Source organism: Narcine bancroftii, chromosome 9 (assembly GCF_036971445.1).
Source record: "Narcine bancroftii isolate sNarBan1 chromosome 9, sNarBan1.hap1, whole genome shotgun sequence".
NCBI classification, from domain to species: Eukaryota; Metazoa; Chordata; class Chondrichthyes; order Torpediniformes; family Narcinidae; genus Narcine; species Narcine bancroftii.
This window is the reverse complement of record NC_091477.1, coordinates 74,308,341-74,313,975: the sequence shown is the minus strand read 5'-3', so window position 1 is coordinate 74,313,975 and position 5,635 is coordinate 74,308,341. Positions and strand designations below refer to the sequence as shown.

The window sequence follows — 5,635 nt, the reverse complement described above, 5'->3', positions numbered from 1 at the left end:
GGCAATTCCTGGACAAGTATGTCAGTGTGGCATGGGGTGATTCACTTTTGACACTATGTACAACTGGCAATCAATTTTTAATGATTCCAGAATGAAATATTTCCAGGGTATTTCACATCACCAGAAAAATTTAACAAGTCATTTTTGCCTCATTAGTTATCCTTGCCAACCCAAACCATGTTGCACACTGTAATATCCATGCAATTGGCATGGGCATTGCAGGGGGATGATGAACTAATTTTTTCCTGAGGCTCCTATCCTTGGATGCTCCAGGGACAGGCAGCCTTCATGTCACAGCCCCACACCGGGAAGCCTGAAGGGGAATTTAGTGGCTCTCTGCACATCAAGCTGGAGAAGGTGCAGAGAAGATTGGCCAGGATGATGCCAGGACCTTGGGGCCTGATCTATAAGGAGAAGTTGACCAGGTCAGATATTTATTTTCTGGAGCACAGGAGGATGCAGGGTGATTTCACCGAGGTGTACAGAGGAATAATTCGGGTGAACACAGAGAGTGTCTAGCCCATGGAGGGGAATCACCTAAAAAACACGCCCAAAAAAGGGGGCGTCTTATAGGCCAGATACAAAAACAGGTTACCTTAAAATTCTGGCCAGAAAAGAGGACCAGTCCTGACCACTTCCCCACCACCGTCACCAGTCCCCAACCAACTCTCCACCATAACCCACCCAAACATTTTACAATTATAAATTATAAAATAAAAAATTAAGGAGCCCAAGGTCCTCACTCCTGACCGGGAAATGGTCTCTCCCCCACCCCACCTCACAAACCAGTGACCGATCACATTGGACATCTTACATTGATACTCCCTCTACATGCAGAACCTCTTGAGCCCCTTCTGAGCTGACACATAGCCATGGTTCCTGCACCGAGCACAGATGGGCAGGCGACTCCTTCAATGCATTCACCACCGTACCTGATGTTGAGAATGGAGTTGCAGTCGCCAACTCCAGCTGCATCCATTGGCAAAGACTTGGACCCAGCTCCGTTTAGCATCTTCTCCGCCAGAAGCAAAGGCTTTGGGGTTTTTTTTGCTGTTACTGTAATCACTTGCTGCCCCAGAGTTTTATCAGATGTGTCAAACAATTCCTGTGGAAGAATAAAGTAGCTAGAGTGTCCATGGACAAATTGACCTGGGATTATAGCCTGGGAGGAATGAGACTCTCGGACTTTTAAAAACATTATTGAGCAGCCCAGGTGAGGTTTATCACCTCGTTCTTTGAGGGGGACGGTTTACCTTCCTGGGCACAAATTGGTCTACACATGGTAGGGGAAGAGACAGCAGAAGAAATTATTTACAAATGCGATACCAAATTAATAACGCAAAAAAACTGATAACCCAATACTAAAGCATTTAATCCAAACATGGAGAAAAAACCCAGATTATTGGGTTAAAAGTAGGGTTGTCCCCTAAAATGGCCCTAACCCAGAACAAATTAATCCCTAAGACTATGAGTAACAAGGTCCTGGACACCCAGTGCCAGAAAGGGATTAGGTGTATCGAGGACGGTTATGAGAAGGGGCAGCTCATGTAATTTGAGCAATTAAAAAATCACATTTGATTTATCAAACAAGACCTTCTTATGCTACCTTCAATTAGGATCTTTCTTGAGGGAGAAATTAGGCCTGTCTATGGCCCTGCCGCTGTGTAGTGACGCGGAGGCTCTAATTCGAAGGGGGAAATCGCATGTAAATTCATTTTAGCACTGTTCCTGTTCCTGTTCCTGTTCCAAAATGAGACCCCGAAACCGGGCCTCCGTAAAACGAGGCAGAGATGGGAGTTAGATTTGGGAACAACAATTCCTGAGCAATGGTGATCTGACTTCTGCTAGGATAGCATGAAGCCGGCTATTAACGCCAGATATAGGCTGATGTGATACAACCTTTTACACTAGCTTTACCTTACATTGCAAAAATTGCAAAAGGTCAAACCAGAAATCTCAGATTTGTGATTTAGATGTGGCATAGAGACAGGATCTTTTCTGCATTCAACCTGGCTATGTGCCAAGGAGAGAGCCTTCTGCGTAGAATTTGGGAACATTAAAAAAAAAATCACGGGATGGAGTATCCGCAGGACCCAGCCATGTTCCTGATGGGGAATATTATGGACATGAGTCCAAGATTGTTCAAACATCAAATTCAATTCGTGAAGGTCGCCTTGACAGTGGCCAGGAATTGCATAACGGTTACCTGGAAATCTGACTCTCAGCTAAGGACAGCAAGACGGAACACGGAGATGCAGAGTTATGTTCCCCTGGAGAAAATCACTTATAACTTAAGAGGGAGATACGACGCATTTATTGAGGTGTGGCAGCCACATCGAAACGCAGGTGTGATTAGCTTTCTCAGGGCCTTTCTCAATAGGAATTATAGGATCTCACAAGCCCTCAAATACTGAGAACGAGGAGACAATTTAGAAATCCTGCTGGCTCCCCCTCCCTTTTTCTTCCCTCGTGTATTTACATTATTTTTAATAATTGATTTTTATGCTTTTACCTGGGAGGGAGAGTGAAGGATGGGGAGAGGGGCTGGGGGAGGGAAAAGAGAAAGGGAAGACTTGGCAGACAATGATCTGTAAAAGGGGAGGATTGTTCCCCTATAACTCTTGTCAATATGAGTCTGTAAAAGTATAAATAAAATTTTCAAATAAAAAAAAGTGTTTCTGATCTGTCAGGTGAGCATTTAGGGATTTTTCTTCATTATGATGAGAATTCTTCTGCCATCAGCAGTGGTCTTCCTTGGCCTGCCAGTCCCTCAGCAATTATTGAGCTCCCCAGCATGTTCTCACCACTACGTTCCAAACTGTTGATTTTGGTAATCCCAAGGTTTGGACGATGTCTCTTTCTGTTTAATCTTGTCTTTCAGCCTCATAATGGCTTCTTTGACTTTCATTGGCACATCTCTGGTCCTCACGTTGAAAAATGGCAACTACAGGCTCCAAAGGTGATCAAAAACTTAGAAGCAAGCCTAGCTCTCTTATACCTGCACCAATGAAGCAATTAAGCATACCCGTGTACTCACAAACACCTGTGATGCCAAATGTCCCAAATATTATGGTGCCCTGAAATGAGGGGACGATGTATAAAAAGATGTAATTTCTACATGGTCAAACCAAAATGTATACAAATAAAATCTAGAATGTGCACTTTAATCACATGTGAATTGTTTGATTAGAGATTTAAAATTGTGGAGCGCAGGGGCAAATAAAGGAAAAATATGCCTTTGTCCCAAACATTATGGAGGGCACTGTATATAATGCAAGTCCTTGCTGCCCTAATACTTTATTTTTGTGTGATTTCTTAAGCATATTTTATTTCCCCAGTTGAGTTCCCGCACAATACTGCAGGATATCTGAAACGTTTGTCTTACTCACCCACACTACAGAAGTAAAATGCCAGGAATCAAATATTTAAAGCCTCTACCTTGATTTGTGCTCTGAAGGTATGAACCACAATCCTCAAAATGTTTTGTTTCAAAACTCTATATGAAATCTTAACAAGCCCATCAATACACTTGACAGCTTGTGCCCATTTTTATGATTCGTTTTATTGGCCTTTATTATAAATGTATTAACATATTAACATAACCATAGTTCTGAATGACAAAAGAAATATAGATGATAAACAGAGGCTATTGTCTGTGAACAGAAGAGTATTGACAGTATTGGGTGCAGATATCTCTCTGTTAATTATGAATGCTGAGTAGTAGAATGGTTGGTAATCCCTCATTCCCGGAACAACTTCAAGCAGCAAACTTCCCATGTTCCAGTTTGTGCCAACAGAGGTGTTGTAAAAGAGTAATGCAAAACAGAGGCTTTCCAGAGTAGAGGTGGAGCTCACCGCTCAGTTTAAGCAAAATCTCCTGGGGTGCGTGCAGTCACCAAAGTTCTGGAGGATCTCAGCAGGTCACGCGGCATCCATAAGAAGTAAAAGACAGCCAATGCTTTGGGTGTGGGCCCTTCGTCAGGAATCCGGACAAACAAGTAGACATCTGAGTAAAAAGGTTGGGGGGGGGGGGAGTTGGGGTTGAGGAGGAGTGGAGAAGAAGGAGAAAGGAGCACTGGCTAAGAGGTAATAGATGGATGCAGATAGAAGAGTAGAAGCAGAGAAGTGAGGGCAGAGTGCTAAGAGGGTAGGAGAAGGAAGGGAAGGGGGTGGGGAGGACAAGTGACATAAAGAGAGATTGGCAGGGGAGGGGAAGGATTAACTACTCAGTTTTATTGTTCGAGCACATTCATCAACAGTTCAAGAAGATGTCTCATCACCACATTCTCAGGGTAATTGAGTGTGGGGAATAAATGCTGCTCTTCCCAGCGATGCCCAGATCTTGAATAATGGAGGCATGGTCATCCAGTTCTGAAGGTGAAGTTTCTGCCCTTGAGTTATGGCCGGCACGCTTTGATGAACGACTGACAAGATGCAATGTGAAGTTGAGCTCCAACTCTTCCAATAGGGTAGGCACATGTAGATGTAAGAAAAATGAAGGTTATAAACTTGTTCAGGTTTATCATGTGCACTTCCCCCAACAGTTTTTGAAGGCTTCAGTGAAGAATGAGAAGTTGGAAGGATTAAGTGGGTCAGCAAGCATCCATGGAGAGAAAAGGTGAGCATATGTTTTATGTCAGCAACTTACTCCAAAATTATCTCAATGAAGATCCCAACCCTGAGTATTGATTAACCAATTTGTGCGTAGTAATTCATAAAGGATGGGTTGAAATTAGATGAGTATAGCACAAATTCATTAGTTTGAGCATGGAGCCAAAATGGTTAAATACAAAATAGGAGTTGTATAGCTTCAAGTACAGAAATTTAGTTTGATTGAGTTGTTTTTTTTAATAAGCTTCAACCATAAAATCATGGAACACTCCAGCACAGAAACATGCCCTTCAGCCCATTTAGTCCATGCTGAACTAGTCCCACTGATCTGCACCCAGAACATACTTCTCCCTTCAATGTACCAATTCAAATGTTTAAAATTTTTATCTAGGGCAGCATGGATTGCACAACGATAGCGCAACACTATTATAACGCCAGCCGTCCAAGTTTGAATCCAGTGCTGTCTATCAGGAGTTTGAACATTCTGCATATGTCTGGATGGTTTCCTCCAGGTGCTCCAGTTTCCACCCACCCTTCAAAATATACCGAGGTCATCACTTAATTGGGTTTCGGGCAGCTCGGGCTCAAGGGATGGAAGTCAAAGCACAAAGCTGGAGAAACTCAACAGGTCAAGAAGTGTCCTTTATATGGCAAAAGTAAAAATACATAATTGATGTTTCGGGCTTGAGCCTGTCATCCACACATGGAAAAATGTCAGCAAGCGCCTGAACAAAAGTGGTGTGGGAGAGGGGGATGCGGGATTGTTACAAAGGCAGAGAGTGATAGGTGGAGAAGGGAGGAAGGGGACAGCAGCAACGTTTTGTGGAGCAATCCATGCTGCAAGCCTACACAGGCAAGACCCCTCAACTCCTCCTCGGGTATATCGATGACTACACTGGGGCTGCCTGATGCACCCACAATGAGCTTGTCAACTATATCCACTTTGCGGCCAACTTTCACCCCGATCTCAAACTCACCTGGTCCATCTCTGTCAACACTCTCCGTTTCCTCGATCTCTCTGTCT

At 43.5% G+C, this 5,635-nt stretch overlaps 1 long non-coding RNA gene across 1 annotated transcript; it reads left to right on the top strand.

The window, feature by feature from the left end:
* The first annotated feature begins 3,344 nt into the window (after positions 1-3,344).
* Positions 3,345-4,616, top strand: LOC138742979 (uncharacterized). The gene is made up of 3 exons (XR_011344559.1): positions 3,345-3,457; positions 4,292-4,469; positions 4,545-4,616. It is a non-coding gene; the product is annotated as an uncharacterized lncRNA (long non-coding RNA).
* The last annotated feature ends 1,019 nt before the right edge of the window (positions 4,617-5,635 follow it).